Here is a 14,049-nt window from a genome sequence, read left to right as displayed (position 1 = left end):
CTGCTAAAGCTTATTGTCCGTTAGGAGCAATTGGTTTTTTGATAGTTGTAGATAAAGATAATTTGTTAGTTCAAAACTCAAAAATAAGTTCCGCATTTTTGATAATCAACGATAAAAGTTAGCAAAAAACGGCAAAGTTTTTATTACAGAGCATTCTCAGCGAAAATTGAAGTGAAAATAGCCCCCTACTGAGTCTACAAAGATTGTATTAGTGTTATTTGGGGCTGTACTGCCGGCAAATTTTATTAGATTGGGCTAAAGTAGCTTATTTTGTGCTGTTTTTGATGAAAAAGGCTGAATTTTGAAATATTTAGCCAGAATTTTTGACCAAAAAAATAAATCAAAATAATCAACGATGCTTTTTTGTCTTTAAAAAAACCAACGACACTATTCTTTAAATTTTTACAAATTTTAGCACAATTGAGGAAAATTTAGGCAAACATTTTGGAAAATGTGAATAAAAACAATGTGAATTCACTCTACTTTTCTCAGAAGTTTAAACGTCGATAACTCCCTGTAGAAATTAAAAATCTTATTAAATCTTTTTAATTCCATATTCTACGCTGGACGAGCTTTCTAATGATACCAGTTTCAACTCGATACGATGAATATATCGATCGGCGAAAATTGACTGAACAAAAAAACCCATTTGAGTATATAGTTCCTCCCCCCTCAAGAGGGGTCGGCACAAAAAACCTAAAAACTTGAGCTGATGATTTTTTTCTGTAAAACAAATTTTTTTAAATTTAAAATTCAATTGTTTGATTCACGGTTTTAAAAAATCGACAATTTTTCAAAATTTTTTTAACAACAAAAACAAGCATTTTTTTATCGCTACGGTTTACTTTTCGAGAGGAAACTTTTGAGATTTATATATATATATATATATATATATATATATACATATATTTTTGAATTTAAAATTCAATTGTTTGATTCACGGTTTTAAAAAATCGACAATTTTTAAAAAATTTTTTAACAACAAAATTATAAGCATTTTTTGTCGCTACGGTTTACTTTTCGAGAGGAAACTTTTGAGATTTATATATATATATATATATATATATATATTATGTTTGTATGTAGCTTAGCTTTCTCTTAACTGTTTGCAAGTAGCATCACCGTTGTCCCTCTTTCAAAATTTTCAAATGTATTGCTCACGAAAATACTGTCTGCACTCTTGCTCTGTCAGACTTCTTCACTGTTTTCCTTTTTATGAATTCAAGTCTCTACTTATTTGTATGCCCTTTTTCCTCAACCGGGTCTTCGGGTTAAGCCAGTTTCTTCGCAACTCTTCCTTGAGATTGTTTTTTGCTTATATTTCTAAATGGTGGAGGTGTGAGTCCTTTCATGTTTGATGTAGTCTTAGAATTCGATGGGCACTCATTGCAGCGGATCTTCTCATTTTTTGTTGTCACCAAGATTCTTGTTATTTCATTTAAGCTATTAGTTTCTTTTTAATTAGTTTTTGGACCAACCACAAACTTGGTTGCCATTGCTTTTGTTTCTTACCCACTTTTTAATACGCTTTCATCTGTGCGAGGTGGAGCGACTCTCAGTGAGATGCAAAATGTGCCCCTTTTCAAACAACTGTGCTCATGAGATGGTGTTGCTTTTCTTTCGACCAATTTTTCTACCGTTGTTGTTTCCTCGTCGCTTCGTTCAATGACTCATTTTAGCTTCCGTGCCGTCCTGGTTTTAGAGCATTGTGCCTCTGTTATTTTTTTCGTTGTGGAACGTAGTTTAAGGATGGCATAACGTTCCTGTACATTTGACCGTAAGTAATCGATGCCCTGAAGATGGTTCTTTAGATGAGTATGCCGCAGAAACAGTTTAACAAAAGTATGACGCGCATCCAGCACGATAGGATGCTTAGTGTCAAAGTCAATTTCCACTAGCCGCCAAAAAGTGCGAAAGCACACAATCGTAATCTTTATTTTATATCCAAACGAAATTCGAGGCAACTGTATTCAATACGTATCAAGGTAAAAAAGCACATCGCAATGGCCCGGCAAATCTATCTGTATTTGTTAGCAGGAATTTTGTCTGAGCCGATTTTCGGCTCAGATCGGTCACCGATACGTTTTTGAAACATAAAAATATGAAGCCTAAAAAGAGCGCAATCGATTTAGTATATTAGTAGGCTCAACGAAAATTATGTTAAACGAGCTTTTTCCGAGCTTTCTATGCCAAAAAGAAGAGATTTTATGTGCATTTAATCTTTTTGTAAGGTTTACATGGTTAAGAAATATGACGTAATCAATTCTTTCTATCCTCGCTTTAATTTCTTGCTGCTCTTTTATTTACTCGCTTTGTTTTAATAGCAGTTTAAATAGATTGTTCATTTAGTTTACTCAGTAACATCCTCCGGCCCGCAAGAAAATGTTGGAAGGATCGGTACACAACTTAACGAGTGGGCGGACGAGCGATCCGGACGACGTGCGTACGACGGCGGAGCGGGCAACGCTGTCGGAGCCGTAACGGAGTTCTTCAATCCGAGCAGTTGGATAATAACCTCTATGGTTGCTTTCTTCAACGATCCAAACTAAATCACCATCCTTGAGGTGCTGATCGGCAGGCATCTGCCACTTAGATCTACGGTTCAGCGCAAGTACATACTCCTTAAGCCAACGTGCCCAAATTGCATTGGCATAGGACTGCACGGGCGTACTGCTTGCGATGATCGAACTCGTCGACACCAACGATAGACGGAATTCCAGTCGCTTGGTTACTGATTAGAAAATGATTGGTGTTATTGCGCCTAGGTCAGACGGGTGGGCGCTTACGGGCGTTAAAGGACTGAGTTTAGAGCGTATTCGACCAGACAAAAAGTAGTGTTCAACACCTCATCTGTGAGGTGACTCGTACCGAGGATAGTGTACAGTACTCTTTTAAAACTACGAACTAACCTATCCCAGATGCCACCTTAGTGTGGCGCGCTGGGTGGATTGAAACTCCACTTAATGCCCTTATGTGAATATTCGGCGGTAATGTTAAGCGTATTCCATTTTTCTATGGATTCACGGAGCTCTTTCTCCGCTCCAATGAAGTTCGTACCATTATCCGACCAAATCATAGCAGGATTACCCGACAGGAGACGAACCGCTCCACTCCCATTACACAGGAACTAGTGTCCATGGACGGGACAACTTCAACGTGGACAGCACGTGTAGTGAGACAAATGAAGAGAAATCTCCACCTCTTCTCGGTAGTCCGTCGAACTGTGACGTAGAATGGGCCGATGTAATCACCCCCGGTGTTGGTAAATGGAGGAGACTGGTATGCGAGTCTGTCTTTTGAGAGGTCTGCCATGATAGGTTGAATGCTTGCTGCATGGAACTTTCTACATTCGTATCAGGTCAATTTTTTATTCTGACGCTCTTCTCCTGGTTTTCTTAATCATTAGTTGGCCTCGCGGTCGAAGTACTTCTCAAAAGGCGACACTTTATTTGTGATTGGTTTTCAAAAGCTAACCAGTTGCCTCAAGTGCTCTATTTGACTGTGATTGAAAATTTTCTTCCTGGATTTTTAAAGTAAATTATTAAGTAACTATTTGGAGCCGAATAGGTTCTTCCGGCTTTCCCTTGTTACGGTGATTTCCTACGGACAAAGATATCTAAAGTTCGTTTTCTTTATTATCATTTTGTTTCCAATCAATCAAAGGCCGAGACATGATACAATTTTACTTTAATGTTAGGCCATACCGTTTCTGTAATTTTTGAAATTTTCGTTGTTTGGTTTGATTTTGTGTTACCAAACATCTTGATCACCAATTAAGGTATCCTGGTCTAGAAGCAGTAGCAAATAATTTTTCTAGATTTCTAGGTCCTATTTTTGGGATCTTCCAACAGTTTATTCGAACATTCTTGTTTATTGGACACATTTACCTTTTTCACCTATGTTGGTTTTCGATGTAATTGTTCTAAGATTTTTGTCTGGTGTTCTACAGGCTTGGCATAAACTAGCTTTGACTGGAAATCTTTTCGGTGAAACATCATACAATTATCTTTCGTGGCCGCAATTTGAATTGTATACCGTTTTTGTTTCATTTTGTCAAATCTTTTGTGAATCATAAAAATTGGTATTTCTTCTCCTTTTAGTTTTTATATTATTGTTTAAGTTACATTGAATTGAGGGAATGTGAAACAATGACAGTTCGAAAATTTTTTGAAAATGACTCATCGAGTGAAATTGTATTGCTACAATTGTAGTTTTTTCTTGTTTAATTTAAGGCATAGAAAACAGTTCATTTCTTTTTGAAAATTTTTTTTGACTTTTTTTAGACTAATTCTTTAATCAACTTCACTTTTAAAGTATCTGAGTTCTTTTAAAGTTGATAGAGTTAGAACGGTTTACTTTTCAAAGATAGGTTTCTTTAATCAATTTCTCGCAATGAAGTTTATTTTGTGTCTTCTCAGATTTCAATATAATTTTGGACCAGATTTTTGAGAACCAAAATTTATAATTTTTTGACACATATGTCATGTTTTTCTGGATGTTTGCTTTTGTTTATTATACTCTCTTTTTAAAATAGTAAAAATGAGGCTCATAAACTATAGTAATTGTTAATTTGCACTTTGAGAAAAATTGTTCTACTAAAAATTGTTAGTTTACAATAAGTTCCGTTGAAATTGTCAAATTGTGGAATAAAGAATATGGCTATAAATAACTGAAAGTGTGTCTAGATAACCATGAAAATGGAGCTGAATTCTCACTCTTTGGCGTCAATCATACTTTTAATTCCGAAAAGTGATGAAAATTCGATGTCTTTATGCGGCGCTTTTTCGCTGTGTGAAGTTTGGAGAAAACAAGAATCACAGGGCTTGGACCAATTTTTGCAGAACCACATTACTGGGCATCTGTAGGTTCAATGATATTAATATGTTATGGCTCAGTCTTTGATAGATCTCTGAGTAAGAATTTAAAAAAATTCTATGTTCAAGATACGCACAAGTTTTGCTTCTTAGATTTTTTTGGGGTTCAGATTTTTCTTTTCTGAATGCATATAAATGACCATCTTTGTTTATGTTAAAGTTTCGACATTTAAATTTTTGAAACTGGTACACCTACATTGATTGCTAACGATAAAAAATAAAAGGGCCATTCACCTGATAAAGTTATGGAAGTTCTCGATTTTTTTTATTGTAATGATGGCAAAAAATTTTCTCAAATATAATTTTGTTTCGAGCAAAATTTTTGTGCTTTTTCTAATCACTGGGGCATGAATTTTTCTCAAAACTATGTAAGAAATGCGCAAACATTATTTTCGAGAAATTTCTACGCAAAAACCAGGTATATTAGTGCACTGAAAAGAGCTGAAACTTTGCAAAAAATGCACTGAGAACCGCTCAATTTAACTCCTAAATTTCTACTTCCCCATTGATTTTTGAAATTCTCAGTTTAATATTATATTAATAAACAGTTTTTTAAGACATGCGCTGAAACTATGTAAGAAATGCGCGGAAAATTCAGCGCATTTACTAAATATTGTCTGCGCACTTGAGCCATTTTCAGCCGATTTACAAAATGTTAATTATTAATGTAAGATCATATTAATTGGTAAGAAATTTAGGATTCAGTGCTAAAAAGTGTTGGAATGCACTGAAATTTATGCGGATTTCTTAAAAAGTTTCAGTGCATTACAAAATTTTATTATGTAAGGCTTATGAGTTGAATTTCTGAGAAATTCAGCGCATACAGCATATTTTTTCTTACAAAATTTCAGCGGATTGTTTCTAAAATAATGCGCTGAAACGGCGCTGACATCTCGAAAAGAAGGGGGTGGGGATTCGGATAGAACATGATCGCTTGTCATTTTGGCGCTGTAAAGTTTGGTCTAAATAGGCGCCTTATCGCGCCGATCATAACATTTTTCACTCTGTCTAACAATAGTCTTTTTATGGACGACTTAGTTTTGAAATGGCTTTTTTGCTATTCAAGAAGTAAACCTTAGAAGTAGTGGTCCGGGCTCAGGTATAGTTGCAGGGTGCCACCCTCCATCCAAGAATAAACAATTGCGTTAAATTTAGGTGGAGTTAGAAACAGTTGTTGTTTTGTCCCTGATAGCTTCTTTCTGCTGTTGTTTAGCTGATGAGGCTCGCTTGCTGCTGGCTGCTGACATGATGGCTCGTAACTCTATACCACAGTTGTTATTGTTGTTGTCGTTACTAATATTGTCATTAGTAGTACAACTATTGCTGTTCAATGTTTTCATAGAGAATTGCAGAAATAATCAAGATATCTGGTCAATTCTTCAACGTGTTAAAACTGATGATTTTGATTCCAAATTTGAAATGAAACATGGCTATGTTTTGACATTTTGCTAGAATTTGTTTGACAAATTATGACAAACTATTAGTGAACATGGTAATTAAATACTTTTAGATTAACGTTCAGGTGAACACTCAAAATTGTTTTGACCTAAACGGCCCGAAGTCAAGTTTGTTTATTTTAATATCAGAATCTATTTGCTCCGCGTCATATCATATTATCGATTGGTCAGTCGTATAAATGTTTGGACTTTGTGATTTTTAGAATTCAAACTTGTTTTGTTCATACTTTCTTCATCTACATTTCGCAAAGGTCTGTTGGCATTTCACACCATTCATTTTTGAAGGAACTAATTAGAATTTTAATCTACACCTGAGATTGAACGGTGAAATATCGGAAATTAAAAGTGGTCTGAAGAGATTAGCTGTTTTTAATGAGATTGCGTCACTCTATTTAGTCTGCATATTTACACAATGAGTATGACAGCTCACTTCCTTTTTCCTGTATAGAAGCTAGAGTTTTCCCGTTTAAAATTTTCTCAAAGAATGGTAAATGTCATTTTTAAGCACGCAACATAAGGGCATCGATATTTTAGCAATTTTTGGGTTTTATGACCGGTTGTAGGCGACATGATCAGAATTTGAGGCCTAAGGGTCCTCTTAATTTTCCCCTTAAAAGTTTCCTGACAGGCATGACGTCTGTTGTTTAAATCACCCCCCCCCCCAAACTCTATTCTCACGCTGCACCACTTTTAGTCCTCATCAATAGCACAGCAACCTTCATTCCCTGGGGGACACTTTGTGACTTCCTCTTTGTCCCACTAACCATCTCTAGTTAATAACCCGTAAGTTATTATAAACGTTCTAACGCAATCCTCGCGGACTAGGGAGATTGAGCAGAGCGCGGTTGTGGTATGAATTCTAAGCAGTGAGATAGAAGCAGAAGCTAGATACTGTCTATGCATAGAAGAGTAGTAAGGTAGAAAGTAATTCATCATGATATTTGGCTCTGTTCTTAACCCTTCACAGCCTCTGGGCAACTTCCAATCCCATCAAACTGTTTATATCAATTTCTTTCCCCACAACCAGCACCGCCACATTACAACATACTAATACACCCACCCTCTTCTTCCTTTCTGCAGCTACACTCAGCCCAAAATTTCCTCAAATCTTTCTCTTCCCCCTTTTAGAGATTTTAATTTGGTCACAAAGCCACCAAATCCTTTTCCGCTCAATCACACTAGAATAAATCCAACTCAGCCGAAAACATTTGTAGCATAAATGTGGTGCTGGATCTGGGCACTTCTGCACCCCCTCCCCCTCTCCCGCCATACCTCTTCCCCCTATTAAAATGGTAGCCAGTTCTGGTTCAAAATTGGCAGACCAAGCCGAATTTTAATCAAAACACTTCAGGGTTAAGAGAGATGTCGTTTTTTAAAGATGAGCCCCGCTTTGTATTCATATTATTTCAACCATTTGATATTAAATGACATTTTACTGCTAAGAGAACCCAAAACTATTGATCAATTTGAACTTTCAGCCTCTATCATAACATGACCCTTCTTGACCTATTTATAGCTGCGTATCGAGATTTGAGCACAAAAACTGGTTGCATGCTGTTTCGGCTTGGTTCTACTTAGGCCAAGGAGTACAGTGATCACTAGAAGTGAGGTGGTTGGGTGGTCTTTTGTTTGGCAGGAACAAAGAAATGCCTGATTGAGTGGAGGAAAGCTCAAGTTGAAATAAAGCAGCAATTAAATTAATTTTTCCGCCACCGTTTTAGCCCCTACACATTTGTCCCCCCTGGAAAATCTATTTTTACCTTCACCCCTCGGACTTTCTTTCGAACCAAGAACATTTCTGATCCAAAATCTTGGAATAATAGAGAGATCTTTATTTGTGAAAACTACCTGTTGGATTTCGTCTGGACGACTTGAATTACTTCAAAGCGTGCCACAATCGCGCAAAATTACTATCAAAAGCTCTATCTTACCTCAGTTTTCAACTTGATTTAATTTGTGCCGCTGGCGTCTTTGGGACAATTAGTGTATGATGGGTACATTGGTACATGACATGCGCAGCTTGAAACGCCATGGCCTGACAATCAAATTGCTCTAACTCAGCTTCAATTCGATTAAATTTCTCATTATCTTCGATTTTTGTATCAAGGTACAGGTTCTCCTGCCAATGTACAGGGCTGTTTTTTCCCCGTAAAAATTTGTTCCTTGCCCATCAAAACTATCGGATCTTACAAGATATATTGAAAACCTTAATAGATATGTTCTTGGTTACTCAAGAAAAACAAATCAATAGGTCTTAACTGTTATTTAGATTCGACATCAATTACATCCAATTGCTTTTAAATCCTTGCTTTGGCGAGGACAAACAAGTTATTAAAAATAATATAACAAATTTTAGTTCTTAATTGTTGAAACAAATATTAATTATTAAAATTTAGATATAATAACATTTTCAAGCAAGAGAGCACGCATTTTTATTTGAAAATAACGGCGCAAAAATATCTCGACTTGACCACAGTTGGGGTTTTTCCGGACTTTTACACTCAGAGGCAAAACGTAAACGCTGTTTTAGAACACCATCAGTTCGTCCTTATAGCTTCATTCTCCAGCCTGTTTTGCATGTTTGACGTTTTTGTAAAACGCTGCATTTTGTTTTATTTACATCCGCCTATTGCATCCGTATACGTCCCTTGTGAAATTTCTATTTATTACGCAATTTGGAATTTGGTATGAGTTATTGAACTCAATTATTTATATAATTGAGAAATTTGACTTTAAATGGTAATGAGTTTGTTTCATAATGGCAGCTTTCATTATAAGTAGAAAGAACTGTTCGCCATTAATATCAATTTATGTACATTTAACGTTCAAACAGAAATTTTATCGGATTAATGTTTTGAAAAAAAATTATTCTGTAGACCGTATTTAAGATACTTTTTAACCTTTTGAGAGTTTGGATTCCGATCTTTAGTAAAGAACGTTGCAAAATATCCCCGAAAACCAATTTGCCTTCTCTTTCTATTTGGGAGCACACCATTTGAAACTAGAGGACAACAAGGACGCTTGGTAATGTGCGTTCGCACATAATATTCCAAGCCCCCTCATCCTCTCTGCCAACTTAACTGCCAAATGAGTAAGAGATAGAAATTTTCAAAAGTTTGTATATTTTTTAGAAAAAAAAATGGTGTATGAATAAAAAAAATTACAATAAACTCAATTTATTATACGAGATAAAAAATGCCGCTTCAGAGCATCGATGATATATACCAATAAAAAGACTACGAGACAAGAAAAACAACACAATCAGATAACAAAAACAAACATTATCTGCAACCAAAATTCAATGTCATTTTTTTAATTAAAAAGACTTCATAAAGTCAAAACAGCATCACTTAAAACGAAACACAAAAAAACTTGCATTTCAATAAAAATCAGGGTTTTGTTCTCATTGGGTTCAGGGAGCAAGTAGACAAAAAAGAATCATAATCAAATTAGAAACTACATTTCCTTTTTTTGAAAAACAATTGTTTTCGAAGTTATGAAAACCATTAAAATCAACTGAAAGCATAATTGGCGAAATAGCTTCGTTGATCTGCAATCTCAAAAAACAGTAAAAAAGATTACAAAAACCAAAAAATTTGTGTCCACATTAAAGGATGGAATGTTATATTTTGATTACGAATCTGTATTAGCTGTTGCTGCCCCTATAAGCGGCTCTCAATTAACCTTCATTTAAGGTAAAGCACATTCACTTGACCTTATCTGATTAAATCAAGGTAAAGAAAAAGCAATTTCAAAGTGAGGAAGGCATTTTTGAGAGTGACGAAAGTCACATGTGATCAACAACTTGATCGCGCGAATAAACAAAAAAATTAATCCGCTAAGACTGAGAAATGACGTGAGGCACTTCAGTTGAAATTGCATCAACGCATTAACAAGCAGCAGACTTGAAGTGGTTGTGACGACATATGGTTGTATTAAAAGTCCTGACACGAAATGAAAACCAAGAGAAGGTCAATAACAGACCCTGCCATCACTGTGCTGCTATTAATAAAAAATACGGCCTTTTATAACTCCGCAAGAATCCACTAAGCCGTTATCCAGAACTTGTGTCCTATGACTAATAAAAAGACGACTAGTGATGCCAACAAAAGAAATCAAGAAAAAATTTGTATAAATCGGCACCCAAAGCATTTAAGTCACAAAACGTTAACTGATCGAAGATTATTTAGGTATCAATAGACGGGTGTTCAAATGGAATTTGGTTTCAGTATATTATTACAAGACATCAAGAACAAACTGAAATAGGATCAATTGTTCACAAAATTCACAAAATTATTTAAAATGCTATTAGAACCAAAGCTAGATAACCATAAGAATAACCACAAAAGGCAATTTAGTGTAAAAGGTAAATTATTCTTCAAAAGAAAAAATTTTAAATTGTCAATAATGGGGCTTGGCTATGTGTTGACAACAAAAGCTTGAAAGATAAAAAACGTTAAAAAGTTCTTCAATTATTTGTAAAAGATGTATACCCAAAGTTATCAAATCCCTTATCTATGTACAAAAATCCCGCGGAAAGCATTTTTCATAGACCTCCTCCGAAAACCACTAAGAGGCGTAGTTATCTATAAAGAACCCTACTACTACTGCAAAACGAACGACAAAATAGTCAAATTTTCAAAAAAAAACTCCAGCAATTTTTATAACAAAACGGTGTCTAAGCCGTCGATAACCATCACTTATTCAATATGAGCATTATATATGTTCAATTGCACACTCCCAACTGCATTACTGTTAAGTGTCAGACATTTCTTAATATAATAATTGGACAAGAGAGGAAGAGGACTTCAAAATTGGGGAAACGTCCAAAAACCAGACCTATCAGCTGAAAATAAGCTACCATTTGACGAAAAAAATATTGAAATGTGGCAAAACCTAAAAATTCTCTTTTTAACATAATTTCTTGAAAGAAGGCTGGAAGTTTTTGTATAAAACACCAACCAGATCTATTTGTAGCTCCTCAGGTCTCCGATTGGCCGTGTAACTAGTGAGATTATTTAATCTTTTTACGAAATAACATCGAGCAAAGAACACAAAACTTTTAAAAACATTTTCCACAAACACAGGGTTGAAACCGTCAAAACCACGCGCTTCAAGAACTGACTATATATTAAGTGCTGCTTTGGCCTTATTTGCACATAAATGAACTCTATCAAATACTTAGCAATAATCTGGAATTTTTCCGGACTAATATATTCCTGGTAAATAACATTAAATGAACAAAATTGCCGCAAAAAATATTAAAAGAACTCAACGTCCTGTATAATTCCAATTGTAAAAATACGTCAATAAATCCTGTATTGTCAAAAAACCCACTCTTGGACCAAAAATTGCCTAAATGTTTGCTACAGATTTCTGAAGATGACAGTTGCTCTAATTTTAAGCAAAATATGTAATTTTGACAAAAGGAGTCAACATATCAAAACCAAGATGTGAAGTTTTAGGTTATTATCGAGATAAATTAGAAAAAGCAAAAATCTGTTAAATCCACTCGAATAGATAGCCGAAGTAAAACTAGCGATATTTGGCGTTTGAGAGGATTGTATCACCAAGATTTGGCTTTGTACATCCCGCTATTTTAAAACAAAATTGTGCTATAGAAGCTTAATTGGTTCATTTTTAATGAAAAACAGCTATTTTTTGAAAAATTTAGCCAAAATTTTAGCCAAAAATTTGGTTAAAACGTTCAGCAAAACAATCTATTTTCTTTAAAACTGAATTCAATAAATCTAGCAACATTAACATAATGTTATGGAAAACTGACAGGAGATTGAGCAAAATTACGACAAATTACGGCAATTGAAATATGCCAATTGTTCACAGTATTTAAACCCTGGATGTATATATATATATATATATATATATATATATATATATATATATAGATTTATGTATATATATATATATATATATATATATATATATGTATATATATATATATATGTATAAACTTATATATGTATAAATTTATATAAACTTAACATCAAGAAACGTTTTGAAAAAACAAATTGCTTTTTTTTCGGACAACTGAAACAACAACGTTGTTGCATTTTTGCTGAGTTGCGTCGTTCCATCGTTTGAAACAGCGCTTATCTGCATAATGTTAATCAGCTGGGAAAACTGAAAACAGCCATTACTCCCAAACAAACTCTTTGCAAGGTCTATTGTCTCTAATTTTTGTTAATTTTTTCATGATATCGTTCAGCAAAATTCTACAAACAAATTCAAAATGTTTCAGAACTGATTTCTGACTTGTGCAATACAGATCACATTTCAATCCCACTATTGAAATCTTGCGCTAAGTTCCTTTCACTTAATCACAAATGTGAAAAAATGCGCTCAAATAACCTTTATTTAGAGGCAAACACATTTACTTGACATAATCTGATTGAATCAAGGTAAAGAAAATGCAATTTCATAGTGAGGAAGGCATTTTTGAGCGCGAGGGAAGTCATGTGTGACCAAAAACTTAATCGCGTGAATGAACAAAACTAAATTGTTCAGCTATTTTGACAAATATGTAATTTTGAGAAAAGAAGTCAACATATCAAAACCAAAATGAGGAGTTTTAGATAATTATTGAGATCAATTAGAAAAAAAAACCGGAGAAGCGTTAATTCTATTCTCATAGATAGCGGAAGTAAAAGTAGCGATAATTGGCGTTTGAGAGGATTTATATCGCAAGATTTTAGGTTTGTACATCCGGCTGTTTTGTAAAAAATTGTGCTATAGAAGCTTAACTGGTGCATTTTTCATTGAAAACGGCTGATTTTTGAAAAAAAAAAATTTGAAAACGTTGGCAAAAATTGGGTGAAAACTCTAGTTCGACAACTTTAACATAATGTTATGGAAAACTGACAGGAGATTGGGCAATATTAAGGAATATTAAAACAACAGAAATCAGCCAACTGTTCACAGTATTTATAACCTGACGCGATAGCCGAGAGATAAGGTGTGTCATTCACACGCCAATGATTGAGAATTCAATCCTCTCCCTCCGTGAAGCTGTCTGTGTAAGGATGAGCTCTTACTTACCATAGCTTCATGTTGACCATAACCTGACCAATGTTGGGCTGCAATGATGGTACCACGTAAAAGTCTCAGACGCAAAAAAAAAGGGCCATAGTCACCAAAAAAACAATGCTGCTCATAGAAAGAGTAGTCTAAAATGTGGGGAATAATAGGAAAACGGGCAACTGAGAACAGGCTACTGTAGGCCTAATGCTGTTCCGCTGCGATTACTCAGGAACCACAATAATTATAATTATATATATTTATATATATATATATATATATATATAATTTATATATATATATATATATATATATATATATATCAAGAAACATTGAAAACAAACTAATTGTTTTTTCCGGATAACTGAAGCAACAACATTCTTGCATTTTTGCTGTCAGTTTTCCATAACCTTATGTTAAATTTGTTGAACTAGTGTTTTTGGTTTCAGTTTTAAAGAAAATAGAGTGGATTGTTCAACGTTTTAAATCAATTTTTGTCTAAAGCTTAGTCTAAAGTGTGATCTGTTTTGCCTAATAGAGAAATCAGTTCTAAAAAAGAAATCAGTAAAAAATTGAAAAGAGCCATTACTCCCAAAAAATATTAAACAAGGTCTATTTTCTTTCATGTTTTGTTCAATTTTTCTTAATATTGTTCATTAAATTTCTACAAGCAAATTCAAAGA

At 34.4% G+C, this 14,049-nt stretch overlaps 2 protein-coding genes across 6 annotated transcripts in view; one reads left to right on the top strand and one right to left on the bottom strand.

Annotated features, from left to right (window-relative positions):
- The window catches only part of LOC142336884 (uncharacterized), a 45,595-nt gene extending 39,303 nt beyond the window's left edge, over positions 1 to 6,292 (bottom strand). The window contains exon 1 of the mRNA XM_075385860.1: positions 6,044 to 6,292. The gene's annotated coding sequence lies outside the window, so the exon portion shown is untranslated. The remainder of the gene's footprint in view (positions 1 to 6,043) is intronic.
- A 1,042-nt stretch (positions 6,293 to 7,334) lies between these two features.
- Positions 7,335 to 14,049, top strand: part of LOC142336845 (pyridoxal phosphate phosphatase PHOSPHO2-like) — a 48,076-nt gene continuing 41,361 nt past the window's right edge. For 3 of the 5 annotated variants that reach the window (XM_075385799.1, XM_075385814.1, XM_075385808.1), the window contains exon 1: positions 7,968 to 8,438. The gene's annotated coding sequence lies outside the window, so the exon portion shown is untranslated. Of the gene's footprint in view, positions 7,473 to 7,967; positions 8,459 to 14,049 lie in introns of those variants that run through there. The other 2 variants (XM_075385822.1, XM_075385830.1) reach the window with 2 other exon arrangements.

The sequence above is a fragment of the Convolutriloba macropyga genome, chromosome 1, assembly GCF_964194025.1.
Source record: "Convolutriloba macropyga chromosome 1, txConMacr16.3, whole genome shotgun sequence".
In the NCBI taxonomy this organism is placed as follows: Eukaryota; Metazoa; Xenacoelomorpha; order Acoela; family Convolutidae; genus Convolutriloba; species Convolutriloba macropyga.
The sequence above is the reverse complement of the archived record's forward strand: the minus strand, read 5'-3'. Positions and strand labels throughout refer to the sequence as shown.